Source organism: Dermacentor albipictus, chromosome 4 (assembly GCF_038994185.2).
Source record: "Dermacentor albipictus isolate Rhodes 1998 colony chromosome 4, USDA_Dalb.pri_finalv2, whole genome shotgun sequence".
NCBI classification, from domain to species: domain Eukaryota; kingdom Metazoa; phylum Arthropoda; class Arachnida; order Ixodida; family Ixodidae; genus Dermacentor; species Dermacentor albipictus.
The window spans coordinates 3,450,271-3,467,692 of NC_091824.1; the positions used below are offsets into that span (position 1 = coordinate 3,450,271).

At 44.8% G+C, this 17,422-nt stretch overlaps 1 protein-coding gene across 6 annotated transcripts in view; it reads left to right on the plus strand.

Annotated features, from left to right (window-relative positions):
* LOC139059015 (endoplasmic reticulum aminopeptidase 2-like) overlaps positions 1 to 17,422 on the plus strand; it is a 202,543-nt gene that overhangs the window by 96,254 nt on the left and 88,867 nt on the right. The gene's annotated exons all lie outside the window — the stretch shown is intronic.

Sequence of the window (17,422 nt, forward strand, 5' to 3'; positions counted from 1 at the left end):
CATGTCTACTGCGTGTATACCGGTCCCTTGTACATAGCATCCTCAACAAAGGTAGCGTAGTTTATGGTGCAGCTAGGCAGTGCTACATTCAGCGACTTGATCCAGTTCACAATCTCGGCCTACGACTGGCGAGTGGTGCCTACAGAACATCACCTGTCCAAAGTTTATACATTGACTGCAATGAGCCCTCCTTACAGCACCGCAGAGCACTACTTACACTTTCCTACATACTGAGAATTCGGTCATCACCACAACATACATGCAACACAGTGCAAATCACGGGTACACTACACAAACAAACCGAACATAATTTGGCCACTTATCTTAAGACACGAAGAATACTGTCAGATTTATGAAGTTGCTCATGAGGTCCTGCAGGTTGCTGAAAGGCCACCAAGACTGCCTCTATGGTACAACTTTTCACAGCTGTGTGACTGGACACTAACACATCTAAAAAAGAAAGACATTCCACAAGAACACATAATGCAAGAGTTCCGAGCTATTCAAGAAAAATATAAAAACTACACAAAATTTTATACTGACGGCTCTAAAACACAAGAATATGTAGGTGTCGGAATAATAAAAAAAATAGGGAAAATATGTTTTTCTTCAGTCTTTACTGCCGGAGTTCATGCGATATGGACGGCAGTAAAAAAAAATTACCACTGACAAGCAGATGAATGCTATTATATATACCGACTCGTTAAGCGCACTCGGAGCTCTAAACTTTAACTCCTCGTCTGAACCCCTGCTTGGCGATATCCTAAACATGTTGGCCTATAATGAATACAGAAGACCCTTACGATTCTGCTGGGTCCCAAGCCATGTTGGGATGCCAGGGAATGAAGCAGCAGATAGATGCGCGTTCTTGGCAGCGCACAAAGGCATAACGCAAACAATACTTCCATACAAAGACAGTATCCATACGATTCATAAGGCCCCGGCGTCAAAGTGGCAACTAGAATGGAACTCTTGCATAAATAACAAGTTACACACAATAAAACCCCTGCTTGGCGAGTGAAAGTCATGCAGTCATCAGCAATGCTTCTATGAGGTGATCCTATGTTGACTTCGAATAGGGCATACACACCAGACACACAATTTTATACTTCAAAACGAACTTGCGAAACTAACTAACCAACTTGCGAGAAGTGCCATGAACCATTCACAGTAATGCACATTATTATGACATGTCCACATACTGAAACACAGAGACGGAAGCTTTTACGCTATCTCTATAACTTACACATACCTTTACATCCTGCCTCAATACTCGGAGACGAACCGATAGTGCCCTTCGCTGACTTGTTGAGCTTTTTAGAAGAAACTGGTTTTTCGTACAGACTCTAAATTAACGCAGCTTTCGCTGCTTTAACATTTCATTTCTTAATATCTTGTGGCTGGCGCAGCATGACCTTAGTCGCCTTTGCACCATTAAACCCAAATTAACTAACTCTTTTTCATGAGGATGACCGGCGGAGCCCAAGGGCTAGAGGAATCTTGGATGACACCCTTGGCTAGCATGTCGTCGACCTGTTGAGCGATGATCTTGCACTCTAACGCGGACATGCGGTAAGGCTTCTGTCTGATGGGATACGCAAACCCCATGTCTATCCTGTGGTGAGCCCGCGTGGTTGAAACGCGAACTTTGTTAGCGTTCTGCGAGAAATGAAATAATGGTGCATGCTTTCTAAGGACGCTGACCAGGGCTTGACGCTTCTCTGAAGACAGTGACTTGTTCATCATTCTTAAAGAAGGCAATGAGTCTTCAGGGACACCGGGGCCAGCCCCGTGCTCTCAGGATTCGTGTGACGTGTCATCAGTTAAAGCGCTACGCTGAGACTGGTATCCACTTCAAAAGAGGCAAGTCACATACCGCTGGGTAGCACAAGATACTGGGAGGCAAAATTTTACACCCACAGTGCAGTTGTTCCGCAGGCCACAGAGAGGATGCATCGAGGTACGAGCACACTTTTCTTCACAACCATCAAAGGCACAGGCTCAATAATTGCATCAAATGTATCAGCATCGACACCACAAGCAGCAACTCGAAATCTGGAAAAGGAACGTGCCAGTAAGACAGCATCTTCAATGACGGCGAGATTGTGTGAACAGGTAGCAGGTTGGTCGGCAAGAGGAGACAGGAAAAGCTCGCCAGTACCACAGTCAACAGTGGCACCACACTGTTGTGGGAAATTGAGGCCAAGAATTACATTGTCAGTGGATTGAGCAAGCACTGCAAATTCAGCTTGGTACACATTCTCAGAGAAATAAACGTTCACGGTGCACACTTCATTAGGTTGGAGCAACTCTCCACTTGCAGCATGAAATGCATTATCTTTATCCCAGTGAAACATCGCTTTATGGCCTAGTTGTATTGAAATCCAGTCTGATAATAGAGACACTTGCTCCTGTGTCCACTATGGCTAACATAGCATCATTGTCCACTAAAACACGAATCTTGTTATGACACATAGTGACTGGTGAAGGCATAGGGGCATGTAGCTGATGGTGACTGGCGACCTCCCCTCCATTGGTCGCGCCGCCTAGTTTCCTGGCGGCGGTGACGTGAGACGTCGTCGCAGAGATGGAGACCTGCGCTGGCGTGAAGGCCACGACATCAAGCTCCGCACAGAAGCTGGTGAGTCGCTACGGTAGTTCGCGTGATGGCTTGTCCTGCTATCGGAGTCAGAAGGCCAGTGTGTCTCATCACTGTGCTGATTGCTACGCCAATAAAAAGTGCGCAGTTGCTCATAGGACAGTGGTGACGTGCAAGAGCAATGAGGACAAAATCTGGCAACGTGACCGCGAATACCGCACTGAAAGCAGACTGGGCACTCACGGGAAGCGCTGAAATTGTCAATAGCAGGATAACCAGCCCAGCCATCCCAATCTTGAGAAACTGGAGGTGGTCTGGGTGAGTAACCGTTGGGGAACTGATAACTGGGATGCGCATTCATAGTAGGGTTTGGCGCTCTTCAACAAGGAGCAAAGTTGTAGGCATCTACGGAGGCAACAGTGATGGATACCTCAACGAAGTCGCAGTGAGAAAAAGGGCTCTGGAACCCGCGGAGTCGAGAGGGAAGCCATCTCACGTCAGTCAAGCTCTTCATGCACCACTTACCAAATAACTGACGCAAGGTCAGATGGAGCTGGGACCACGTCAACACTGGCGACGTTAGTTACGTTGGCCAGGTGGCCAAACATCGGTGTGATACCCCGAGCTTTCAAGGCTTCAAATGTGCGGCAGTGCTGAATGACATCACTGACGGAGTCCAGACTGTCTTTTCCAATGAGGAACTGGTACACGTCCTCGGTGATCCCTTTTAAAAGATGACCAACTTTGTCCTCTTCTCTCATCCGAGGGTCCAGGGCCTTGCACAACTTCCGCACTTCCTTGATGTACGTTGTGCGGGTTTCGCCAGGAACTTGGGCTCGCTGCATTAGGGTTTGCTCTGCACGCTTCTTTTTAGCTGCTGGATCTTCAAAGCACTTCCTGATTTCATCTACAAACTTTTCCCATGTCGTCATGCTTTTTTCGTGGTTTTCGAGCCACACAGACGCATTTCCCTTGAGGAAAAAGGCAACTTTGTTAAGCTGGGCGGTGGCATTCCAGCCATTGAACCGACTTGCACGTTGGTAAAAGCTGACATCCGTGCGCATCTTCCCCGGCTTTTCCAACAAAGGTTCATGGTTCGATGTAGGGCTGCCATGGGTAGCTGGAAGAAGGTGGCAGGTTGTCACCATCAGAACCAATCTCTGGTGGCAGACCAGCAATTCGGCGACTTCGGCGAGGCTCCACAGATTCCGCTTTTTCGGGCAGTTCATCGTCATTCTTCGGGGGCGCCGTTGTTTTACCCAGCACTTATTCGATTGCTCGTCTCATTTCTAATGGCTACCGGTCTAAGAAGACACAGCTTGTTCATGTCAACCGCCTGAAACGCTGTCATCTCCGTGACTCCCAGTGGACGTAACAGTTACTCGCCCAGCTGGCTTCGTCTGTGAAGGGAGGAGTGTTACGCTAAAGCTACAGCAAGGACAAAAGAAGAGGAGAATGAAGTGCGCTTGTCTTTGCAGTGGCTTGGTGTCGGCATGGCCCCTTTTCACCAATTCATCTTTAAATAAACGCAGCCCATCGTAACGATATGTTCAAACAAGCTTTGAAGTGAAAATAATGCGTGTACGTATATGATGTTCTTATTCCTGTAATGTAATCATGCTGTAGCTATATAGTGTAATGGTACTACGAGTATTTGCTTTACTGTCACTCTTTCATTAGACCCACAGCTAGCCTTTGGCTATGGGTCTAAACAGTTTTGGAAACTCTGTATATTCGTGTCTCCATAACAAAATTGAATTGAATTGAAAAAGGTAGGTGGCAGGTGATTATGATATGGTAAAATGAACTACTATTTACATGTTGTCCCACACGCGGATGCACGCTTTGGACACAACGTACACACAGGAGTAATCTTGTTTGCACAAAACGTTATCATGAAAACACATTTCGCGCTGTCTTCACGTCTCACAGGTTCTAGAGATGACCATCTAAGCCAGTCTCACATAGAAAGTTCAAGAGTGATCTTATGGTGCGTTGGGCATGGTCAACTCTTTTCATCGGGCCTAAAGGGGTGGGAATCCAAGCAGTCAACACTAGACTTAAGTGTCCTTCGCTCGGCCACATATTGAGGGCACACACAAAGTATGTGAGCTAGGTCTCGGTCTAGGGAGTGTGACAGACGTTACAGTCTGGGCCTCGTTCTTGTCCGGTCTTGTGAAAGTATCAATGAGTGTTCGCCACACTGAGCCGTAACGATGGATGAGTGTTTCTTGGCCTCTCCTCAACCGAAGTGGAAGCAAAGCAGCGTCAAGTCTATGGAGGCATTCTTGCCGATGTTCAGGGTTGTCCCATTGTTGCGCCATAGAGGTTTTGATGAAGTTATGGAGCAAGGTGTTCATTTAATACCAGGAAAAATTCCATTTCATGACCTTCCCGTCAGCGTGTGCTTTTTCTGCTTGTTCATTCCTAGCTATTCCATAATGACTAGGAATCCACTGCAGCACGATGCTGTGCTTGGATTGAGATGCTTCAGCAAGCAGAGCTATGATGTCATAAACTAAATGAACGTATGTGGTTCTGCGATTCATGTAATTGCTGATGAGTTCCAGAGCCAGTTTTGAGTCCCAGAACATTGTTCATTTCTTGAGGCTTTGTTACAGTATGCAGTGGACTGTTTCTCAAATGCTGGTCACTTCAGCTGCTGTTGACAATGGTCTGTGTCCTATCTTGAACCGTTCCGTGATCCCGATTCCGGGTACTGCATAAGCTGCCATGGGAGAGGTGTGTATTACAGACCCATCTGTGAAAACCTGTTCAGTATATCCGTACATGTAAACGATATAAGATAGCGCAAGCTGCTTGACCCCAACAAGTGGCATTTTCGACTTCTTCATTATTCCGAGGACTGTGAGTCTCACCGTCAGCTTTGCCATCGTCAAGAGTGGAACTCCCAGTATCTCACACAGTATGAAGTCCGACAGCAGTAGATCCTGTTGTGACGTCACGGCTTCTGAGTAGGCGGCGTCAGGCCGCATGCTTGTGACGTTTGTCAGCGGATTATTTCCGTGCCTAGTCAGTAGCTTTAGATGCACAAGCAGGGGTTCACACTGCAGATAAACTCAAGCTGGGCATGCGCATGCCTCTTCAATAGTGCCTCAAGTAGAAGTGCATAGTGGTAGTCCTAGGCAAATTATTGGTGCACGAGCCTGAGCACTTTCAAGTGTGCATATGGCCGATGTACTAATCCAAGAAAGTATGGGCACACTGTAGTGGAAGTATCCAACAAAAGTGCCTGGTAGAGCTGCAGAAGAGGTGATTTGGGTGGGCCCCATGATTTTCTAGACATATGTGGAATGGCTTGAGTAAAACTGTCCAGCTTTTTTCTTAATGCAGGGATGTGTTTCGACCAAGATAAATCACGGTCAATGGTGACTCCAAGAAACTTCTAGTGGGTTACCGAAGGTATAATCTTCCCATCAAAAATAATGGTGTAGCAGGCCATTGACTTCTGTCTAAATGCCATGGTTACACTCTTTGTCCTTGAGGGCTGTAGTTCACGACTGTTTAGGTATGTCAGTGTTATTGATGCTGCACACTGTAGCTTCATTTGTACTTGTAAGCATGTTAAGCTCGTGGTCCATACGCAGATGTCATCTGCGTACACAGAGACCGAGTCTGTGCCTGCAAGTTCTTCGTTGAGTCAACAACAACAACATTAAATAAGGTTGGGCTCAGTACACCTTCTTGAGGTACCCCACGATGAATGGGATGGTCCCTTGTGTCGCCGTCTGGAGTTGTCATGAATGTTGTTCTCTCTTGAAGATAGCTGGCTATCCACTGGGGCAGGTGGCCACCAATTCCGTATTCTTCAAGGGCATTTAAAATTGCATCCTCTAGAAAATTGTCGAAAGCACCCTTGATATCAAGAAAGGCAGCAGTCGTCAATCGACGGCAATGTTTCAACAGTTGTTACTAAGTCACTAATGCTGTTGATTGACAATCTACCTTTTCGGAAACTTGTTATTGTATCTGGATATATATTATACTTCTCCAAAAACCACACCAAGCGCCTTCAAACCACGCATTCCATCGTTTTTCCTATACAACTGGCAAGCGCCACAGGTTTGTAGGAAAGCAGAGCATGGGGTGGTCTTGCCTGGTTTCAATAATGCCACAATCTTACTTGTCTTCCAGTGTGCAGGCACAGTTTCCGAGACCAAAGAGAAATTGTATAAAGCTAGAAGCTCTTCAGTTGCTCGAGGGCCTATATTGTGCAGGGTAGAATAGGTAATGTCATCACACCCAGGCGCACTTGAGCGTCTTGAAGAAGAAATCGCTGCACGTGGCTCTTGCAGCGTGAATGGAAGGTCGAGATGATCGTCCATTCTTGGAGGAACACACCTGAGCAATAAAGCTACCGTGGTTCTACAACCAGAGAGGTGCAAGCAGAAATTTTCCATGATGTCTTTCTCTCTGCACCCCTGGATGATAGCCAAAGCGCGAAAGGGACAGAGTTGTTTTGGAGAAGATGGAAGGGTGCGTACAACATGCCATATCGTAGACAACGGTTTTCTTGGGTCTAGACAGATGCAAAAGGACCTCTAACATTGTCTGTTGAGCTTGTGTAAGTATCTTTAAATTTTCTTTTGTACAAGGTTTGACCTCCTCAAGTCTGGTATCAATTTAGTTCACCTGTATTTCCTCTCTGCACAGCGTCGGACTGCCCGCAGCTCTTCATATACAACGTCAATAGATGTTCTGGAATTTGACGTTGGGATGATGTGTGTTGTCGCGTGCATTGCTGCTGTAACATGCTCTTCAATCTCTTTTGGAGAAATTATACAGTCGCAAGACACTCCCAGCTTGTTTTGAAAAGCATCCCATTCAGTTTGTCGCGCATGAGAACTTAGGAGTCTGGTAAACCATCTCAATTGTACATAAGTAGGTAGGTGATCACAGCCATAGCTTTCAGCATCTGTGCACCAGAAAGCAGAAGACGAAAGGCATCTTGAAGCGATAGCTACATCGAGACAGCTGCTGTATGTTGTGCCACGAAAAAATGTTGGTGAGCCGTCGTTCAGGATGTCAAGACTATTACTGCTTGTAAAATCAAGAAGTTGTCTTCCTCGAAGGTTTATGACCCTGCTACCTCAAAGATGGGGGTACACGTTGAAGTCACCTATGATAACGTGAGGTCCTTGGCTGGACTCAAAACAAGTTTCAGGTGTCCAGCATCAAATCTTCCCCTGTGAGAAATATAGCCGATGATGATCCATATTGTGCGGCGCTTTAGCTTCAGTGTTATGGAAATGTACTCATTGCTATTGACCGGGCGCATGCGTGCCCAGTTTCCTACATATAAATGTTCGACTTCCTACTTCAAATAAATCAGTTGTAAGTTCAGCGCCGTGTTTGTCTCCTCCTCTTTCTGGTCCCGTCGTTTATGCGCTGTTTGAATTTTTATTGTTACCATGCAACACCAACTCGCCCAATCCGCTGCCCTTCTGCAGTTCATTTCTTGTACATGGGCTTCTTTTATGTGTCAAAATATTGATCTGTCAAGTCCGGCTGCACTCTCGCCCATCATCGCCGTGTGCATCTGCCGAGCTCGCACCGCGTCGTGGCACTGCCGGTATGATACCTGCCCTTTGGAATTACAAGCGCTTTGTGGCTGGCTACGTCCGTCTACGGGACACAACAGAAGAATATGCAAAATTATCAAGAGTGAGTGGTGGCGCCAGGCGAGGCTGTTCAAAGACTTGCTTCGAACTAGATGCCGAGGTCAGCGTATGTTTCGCGAGTGGTGTGTGTGATCATTGACCACCTCACGGAATTCCTTTGGAACACGGTCCGAGCATCCCTTCCGAAAGGCACAAGAAGTATCCCTGCAGAAGGAAAGCTGCTGGTCCTTGGAGATGTCGTTTTGGATTCAAAGTATGAAAAGACCCTGCGCCTTGGACCTAAGTTCTGCCTCGACCCGGGTCTGAGAACCGTTGAAAAGTTGGCCTTCGCCCATAATGTGTCATCTAAGGCTCAGCCCGAGGACAGAACTAGGTGTGTATCGGAGTGTGCTGACGCTGTGGCTAGTAGTAGCAGCGCTAAAGTGCGCAGCAATAGGTTTCGATTGCTGGTGGATTACTTGGTTGATAACCGTTTGCGCGTCGTACAATCTGACAAAGAAGGTTACTTTGTTGTACTGTCTGAGGATCAGTTTTCAAACAAGGCGCTTGAGGCAATAGGCAAACATTTTAAAGTGACTAATAAGGAACCGGTAAAGATTAAGAAGGAAGCCGTTTCGTTATTGAAAGGCATGGGGCTTCTAAGTTTGGCAAACAAAGTTAAAGAATCAGAGCACTCTTTGCTTGAAATTTTCTTCTCGGCAAAAACGCATAAGCCCAGCATTCCTTTTCGAGCAATAGTCTCTGAACGCCAAACTTGGCAATTAGTGGTATCATCTTACCTCAATAAGCATTTGTCAGCACTTTCCGTGACTGACCCGTTTGTTGTGCCTAACTCGGAGGCAGTTGTAAAGTTTCTCTTGAAGGACAACCCGGCTTCGTGCTTTGGTTTTAGCATAGACGTGGTCGATTTATTCTATTCACTTCCCCATAATCAACTTCTGCAATGTGTGCAGAATTGCATCTCAGACCAAAATGATGAGCGCGCTTTCCAAAATAATTGTGGCATTTCGAGTGGGTCTTTTATGGAACTTTTATCCTTTTATTTAGAGAATACCTATGTAATGTGGGAAGATAAAGTATTCAAGCAAAAGTCGGGGGTGTGTATTGGTGCCAAAATTTCCCCAATACTTAGTAACATTTTTCTAAGGTATGTTGACATGAAAGTAGAGAATGACTTAAATGGAAGGTTTATTCGAATTTTTCTATACGTGGACGACTTCCTAATTTTAGTTCAGTCTAAGGATGCTGAATGTGTGCCTGGCTTACTCGATGTTTTTTCTAAGCATGGGTCTGGACTGAGCTTCACACATGAGATCCCACACAGCAACGTCCTGCAGTTCTTGGATCTTAGTTAGACTTTTCTGTCTAACCACGTATGCTGGAGATACGCTCCCAGGAGTGAAAAACCTCTTGTAAACTACGCGTCTTGTCACTCTAAGCTTATTAAATTCGGAATTGTAACAGGATATATTGGTATGGCTGTTAAGAAATTGTGTACTCATCAAATGTCCAGTAGCCTGATGGTCCAAGCCCAGAGATGCAGAGAGGCCGGTTTTCCAGATTCTGTAATTGTGGCTGGTGCTAATAAGATTATAAAAACGCTGAAATGTTCGGAACAGCCCAAAGAAAATGTCGCGGGAAAAAAGGTTGTTGTCATGCCTTATGAGCACGCTTTGTCACATCGTTTTAAGAGAGTAGGGGCCAAATATGGTGTGAGGGTCGTTTTTTCTGCTCCGATGAAGCTGGGTAAGTTAGGGGCAGCAGTTCAGAGGAAGCAGGAAGGCGTTAAACGGAATACTGCTTGCAAGGTAAATCATGTCAACAAGTACATCAGTTGTAAGAAGGGTGCTGTCTACCAAATTCCTTTATCTTGTGGCCAAACTTACATAGGCCAGACAGGTTGTTGCATCAATATTAGACTAATGGAGCATGCCAATTCATTAGACAAAAAAGACACTAACCTGGCAAAGCATTACAGTATTTGTAAATGCATATCTTTCTTTGACGATACAAAATTGTTATTTTTTCATAGTGACAAGACTACCAGAGAAGTCGCTGAAGCATTTCATATCACCAGAAAATCTAATAGTTGCGTTAGCAAAACATCTTTAATCTTGTCGGTGAAAGAAATGGCATTGCTGCATAAAGGGTAGATTGCAAGGCAGGTACAACGCGTGCGAATGTTTGCTGTCCGGAGTTTGTATGTGATCATTGATGTATTGACCGGGCGCATGCGTGCCCAGTTTTCTACGCATAAATGTTCGAGTTCCTACTTCAAATAAATCAGTTGTAAGTTCAGCGCCGTGTTTGTCTCCTCCTCATTCTGGTCCCATCGTTTATGCGCTGTTTGAATTTTTATTGTTACCCCTGTCTATGCCGGCTCTCGACGAGACGGCGCGGGGGAAGATGGGCGCGTGTGCTCCCCACAGTCGCCAAGCCGCCCATTTCATTTGGCCGGAGGTGGCTACTAGTGGTACCCCGCCCCATGCGCGCGGAAATCTGTGCTGCTTTCCACAGCGACCTGCAAAGTACCCACGCCAGCGTTGTCAAGACCTACAACTGCCTGCATCAGCGATACTACTGCTGCAATATGTATGCATTTGTGTGCAAGTACATATGTGCATGCACTGCCTGTCAGTGGCACAAGGCTCCACCTCAACGCCTAGCCGGTACACCTCAGCCGCTCCCTTGCCTGACCCGTCCATTCAACTGCGTCGGTCTCAACTTATATGGCCTGCTTCCCTCAACCATCTCTGGGAATAAGTGGATAATTGTCGGCGTGGACCATCTCACACATTATGCCGAGACTGCAGCTTTGCCCACAGCCACAGCGAGAGACATTACGTTTTTCATCTCGTCCTGCGCCTTGGTGCTCCCCATGAACTCTTGAGCGAAAGAGGACGTGTTTTTGTTATAACGTCATCACGCAGCCAAACCGGGAATGGAATCAGTTTATTCAGTGCCGGCGTACATATATATATATCGCTATGTGACGTCACATGGATCATGGCAGTTAGCGCGCCCAGTACACATGCGGCATGACGTGCTGCGCTATCACAACTCCTTCCCGCTCAAATGAATACATGGGTTAGCTAACTAGAATAACACCTAGTAAGATTAGGTACAGTGTAATTAACAATTTAACATTACCACCTGACTAATTAAGAGGAAATTACTTAAAGTCCTCAGATCTAAACGAGTCCGGTTGCCGGCGCACACGAGCACCCCGACGTAGTGGTGGCTGTTCCTCCGAGTTGGGTGCCGCTGGCACGTGCGACTCCGCCATGTCTTGCTGTACAGGCTGCTGTGTGGGTGGCGGTACTGATTCGTCGTGCTCTAGTGTTGTTCTGCGATTGGTGTCTGCCGGCATCCCAGGGGAACTGGGACCATCCTGGTCTGCCTGCGGTTGTCTTGGTGTCGGAGTGCGGTCGTCTGCCGGTAGCCCTTCTGGTGGCGTTCGTTTTACACCCACCTCTGCGTGCGGGGGCGTCTCGCCGGGGTCAGCATGTCCAGGATGCAGGTGATCGGCGTGTGTGAACCGGAGTTAATCGCGCACCTTCACCATATATGTCACAGCACTGACAATTTGGATCACAACACCTTCTTCCCACGAAACAAAAGCACCCCGAAGTTTTTCCAATGTTTTTTGTGCAGAGGTTGAGGACATCGGCCATACTTCGATCCATTTCGAGAATGAGTCGACCAATACCAGAAACACGTTCGTACCCTTCTGTGCAAAATCTACATGTACGCGTGACCAACACTGGGCGGGGTATTGCCAAGGGTGAAGAGGAACCGGCCGAGAAGCTGGCTGAACTGCTTGGCAAATCTTGCACCGCTGAACGTACTGTTCAATGGCCAAATCGATTCCTGGCCACCATACGAAACTCCTCGCTAGCATTTTCATGCGGCTGGTGCCAGGGTGCTCCTCGTGCAGCATGTTTAGCACGACTCTTACGCCCCACGTCACGCAGCCCTGCTCTAGTGACAGCTCATCGCGGCGAACATAGTAAGATTTCAATTCATCTGCCTGCGGTCTAGGCCACCCGTTTAGCGTATATTGTGCCACGTGGCATAGAGTTAAGCTTCGCTTCGAGACCCTTGCAATCTCCTCTGCTGTCAGCGGGAGACACTGAAAGATTGACATGCAATCTGATGACTCGTCGTTCACCAGTCCTGGTTGGGGCAGCCTAGGCAAGGCGTCTGCCACTTCATTTTTCCTTTCCTAAATTTCAGCCGGTACCATGGCCGATATCATGGGCCCTGCCGCATCCTCGCTTGAATGGTGAGGTTGAGCCTTTAACACTGTCCGAAGACTTAGGCCATCATGGTCGAGAAAACGTCCATGTGAGTCACCTCAAGCCCTATTACGACCCCACTATATTGTCAACGCCTTAAGTTGCCAGGGTGGCTATGCTATTCCCTGGGGGCCAATGTAATGAAGAAGATGATGATGAAGCAGCCAAGCAAGCAAGCCACAGTGTTGGTGGTAGCCACACGACCCGAGCTTGCACTTGCCCGGATTTTTGGCTGCCTGACGCCAGCTGTTTCTAGGCACTCTCTTTTGACGTTCCTCATTGTTCCTTGACGTCTACCCATCAATAAATCACGTGGCACGATATTCGATTCGAAATCTGCTGTTTGGTATTCACACGCCCCTAGTACTTACTAAAACTTTGCTATTCTTTTTTTATTTAGAAAAAACTGCAGGCCTTGTAGAGGCCCTTGCAGGAGGGGCAGAAGTACAGGAAAAAACAAGAAGATGCAAAAGTACATGAGTAGCAAAACAGAAATAACTATAATTAATTACATTGGAATGATTGCAGGAAAATAAAAAAATAACAATTTCAGAAACAACGCAACAAAACAAGGTAAAAAAGAAGCAAACATTTTTCAACTGTCGCGTGTTCAGCTGTCAACACATTCAATGCTTTCAGTGTTAATAAGAAGTGATATTTGCAAGTTATTCCATTCTGTTATTGTGTGAGGAAACAAGGAATATCTAAAGGTGTTGGTCCTGGCAAAATACGGAGTTAATGACCTGGCATGCCGGTGCCTTGTTAATCGCCCTGTTAGTGATTGTATGTATTGCTGTGGATTAAGAGAGCTGATTATACTGAAGCGGATAGAGGAACTTAATCCTTTGAAGTTTCCTTCCCAATTTTAGTGTTTGTATGTTATTCATTTTCATTGAGTTTGAGGGAGAGTCAGTTGGAGGGTATCTTAAAAATATAAAGCGTACAACTTTTTGCGGAATTTTTCCTAATGCATCGATGCTACGTTTTGTGTACGGCTCCCAAACAATTGCCACATATTCTAGTGTAGGCCCTATAATACAGTTGTAAGCGAACAGCTTGGTGTCTGGAGGTGTCATTTTTAATTTATGCCTGAGCAGACCAAGTTTTCTGAAAGCTGAAGCACACGTAGTAGAGATATGTTTGTTCCAGGAAAGATCATTCGTTATGATAACCCCCAGGTACCTATATTCCTTGACTTTGGATTAGGGTTGAGATGCAAAATCATAAGTAAACGGTAAAGGGTGCTTTTTTTTAGTAATTTTAATAAAAACAGTTTTTTTTAATGTTGAACTTCATGTTACACTGCTGGCACCAGGAATGAATGCTCTGAAGGGTAGAATTTAAGAGGACTAGAGCTTCGTGGCTTTTAATTTTATTAAATAAAACACAAACATCAGCAAACAATCGTAATTGAACGGGGTGGGCAATTACTTCTACAATGTCATTAATATATATTAAAAATAACAAGGGGCCAAGCACGCTGCCCTGTGGAACACCGGAAGTAACTGGCACTTCATCTGAAGGGTAGTCGCTTATGCTGACGAATTGTGTGCACTTAGTTAAGTATGCAGAGATCCAACTAATTAAGTATGGTGGCAGTTTTATGATTTCGAGCTTCTCAATTAGTTTATGGTGACAAACAAGATCAAATACTTTTCTGTAATTCAGGAATATAACATCAATCTGACCAGGTTTATCAAGAATGCTAACAAAGCTGTGGATGACTGAAGCCAACTGAGTGACGGTGGAAAACCCCTTCCTAAAGCCATGTTGTACCTGTGTGAGGATGCTGTTATCACTTAAGAATTCTTTATCTGGTTAGCTATAATACGTTCCAATAGTTTGCAGCAAGATAAATAAGGGAAATCAGTCAATAGTTCGTTATTAATGTCACTTCGCCTTTCTTAAGCAGCGGTACAATCCGAGCTGATCGCCAACCTTTGGGAAGGGTGGCGGGAGATAAAGATACACTAAAAATGCGCACTAGAAAACGTGCAATCATCTTTGCATAGCGGCGCAAAAAGACATTTGGGATGTTATTTGGTTCTAGTGATGATTTTGTTTTTAAATTTAGCAGCATAGAAACAACACCAGTCATCGATATAACAGCAGGGTCAACATAACAAGGGGTATGGCTGAAGGGTACATGGTTCGAGACACTTGAAAATACGCTGTGAAAGAAATTGATTAAAATGTTCCGCTTTACATCGCTTCTCAGTAACAGTTACACCGTTGTGCACAATGCAATCAATGGGTCTCTTTGTGCTAGCTAGATGGTTCCACAATTTTTCTGGTGCACTGCGCATAAAGCTAGGCAGGGTATATTGAAAATACTGTTGCTTAGCCTTGAAGACAGCCTGATTCAAGGCCTCTTGAATGTTCTCAATTTCAGTGCAAAGGGCATGCCGTTGCTTTAGCCTTTTTAGTTTTTGTTTAAGTTGCAGTACTTTTAATGTAACCCACGGATTATGTTTGGACTTCATGTTAACTTTGTTTGGAATAAAATTATCGAGACAGAAATGGCACATTTCTTTGAACTTATTCCAGAGCACCATGGCGTCATTCCCATCAAATTCGCTCAGCCTGTGATCCAAGTAGTCCAAAACACTTTCATCTCTGGCACGGCAAAAGTCCTTGACAATCACTGTTTTATCAAGGGCAGTATCGCAACATTCCATGGGACATGAAAAGTAGACAAGTTCATGATCCGAAATACCTTTTTCTACAGAGGTGACAAAATTTTCAATAAAATGACTAATAAAAATAAGATCAAGCATAGTTTCACTATCTCCTTGTAAGTACGTCGGTTGTGTCACAATTTGTTGCAAGTTATTAGTTAGCATAATATCAATCAAGTAATCAACATTCTGATCGTAACTGTAAGCAGCATAATCCCAATTAACACCAGGCAAATTGAAGTCACCAACGAGAAGTATTTTATCCTGAGAAAAAGTCGACATATGCTCATAAAGGTCATTTAGGAACTGGGTAGGTGACTCAGGTGCACGGTAAACAGCGAATAATAAAAAGGATCGCGCCCAACAGCGAACGTTTAGGCTGACACTTTCGTGATTTTCAATCTGCCGAAGTAGAAAAGCAGGTATGCTATGTTTGACTAGTACAGCTACACCGCCTCCTCTGGAAGGCCTGTCACGTCGAAATACTTGATAAGAAGGTGGAAAAACGCTTGTGCTATCAATGTCATCGCGCAGCCAAGTTTCAGTAATCACAACAACATGTGGATCGTAACTTAAAAGGGTAGCCTCACGCTGGGCACTTTTGTTCACTACACTGCACGCGTTGATGTTTAAAACCCGTAGATTCTTAGTAGTTGAACTAATTCATTGAGGGGTGGATAAGCTTTGACGAGTATTTAATTCTATTCTGGAGTCAGTGTTCTCGTCCCACATAAACAATTGTCCATCCACTCGTAGCTCATCATTGATAAAGTTTACTTTCTTGCCCAGTTCTTTTTCGCTTTTCGCACTCTCCCACAAAAGTTTCCACTTTCTGCGCATGTCCAGAGAAAAATCGCTTTGAACTGACGTTTTCAATCCTTTAATCTTATATGTGTTTTTCAATACTTGCTGTTTCTCGTTATAATCTTGAAAGTATATTATAACTGGCCTATTTTTTTTGTCAGGTTTGCCCAACCAATGAATTCTCCCTACCGAGTTGCAGGTAACATTAAGTTTCTGTGAAAAGATGTCCCACAAGACTTTTTGCTTCAGATCGTTAACAGTCTTGGCACTGCCTTCTTGTACCCCGAAAACAATCAAATTTGACCGCCTGCTCCGGTCCTCTAGGTCAATGATTTTTTTATGCGGAAGATTCACTGATTGTTCGAAGGAAGCAACGCAATCACCTTGTTTATTGATTTCGTCAAAACGTAACGCCATATCTGACATTAAATCTTCCATCGTGCTTTACTGAGTCCTAAGTGCCACCATTTCAGCGGTAAGTTTATGTTGCCTTTCCAACAGTTCTTTCAGAAGTTCTGCTGTCTGTCGGCCAGGATTCAATTCTACGTCCCCGCAAAGAAGAAGAGGCTGTCGCACACAATACACATTATACGCTATGGTAACGTGCTGTTGTGGGCATGGCATGACCAATCTTAACATTGTTCCTTTGAATGCAACGATTGATTGTTTTAGGTTTTCCTTTTTTCCGCATACAATTGTGATTTGGAATGGCCTTGAGGGGTCCTTGCGCGAGTTACCAAGTGATGTATTTGCCAACCTATTACCTAATCATGTTCATTAATCAACTAGCTATTCCTGATATTGTTTTTTTTCGATTGTTTGTTTTCTTTTTGCCACTCAAATGTATTCTTCAACTGATTGACATATGTATGCACTCACTCCTGCAATATCTTGCTATGCAAGATGGCAGTATATGTAAATAAATAAAATAAATAAATATACTGCGGCAATCACTTCTAAGCGTAGTAAAGTATGAACTAACCTGAGCGATACAGAAGAAAGGCTTAGACATCATGCCGAAGCTCGGTCTGCCATGCCCACCCCTACCGATGGAAAAACCACTTACTTCTATTTGACAGGCATTCTATCAATAAAAAATATTTTCCAGGCCTTCGTATACGAACTGTTATCAAGACTGGCATACTAATTTGCTGTTCCCTTTAATAGGAGTAGAGCATACTATACATCTTGATCTTAAAAGTTTGTGTTAGATTTTCTGATATTTAATTCGGCTTTATTTTATTGATTCGATTCAATATTTGATTCGAAACATACTATTCATTTGTCGCACACCCCTTCCAGCACCTTATCGATACTGTATTTGTAACCTAATGTTGTGTAACGATCCTGCTACAGCCTTACATGCAAAGGTATATAATAAATGAATATCTAAGCATTGGT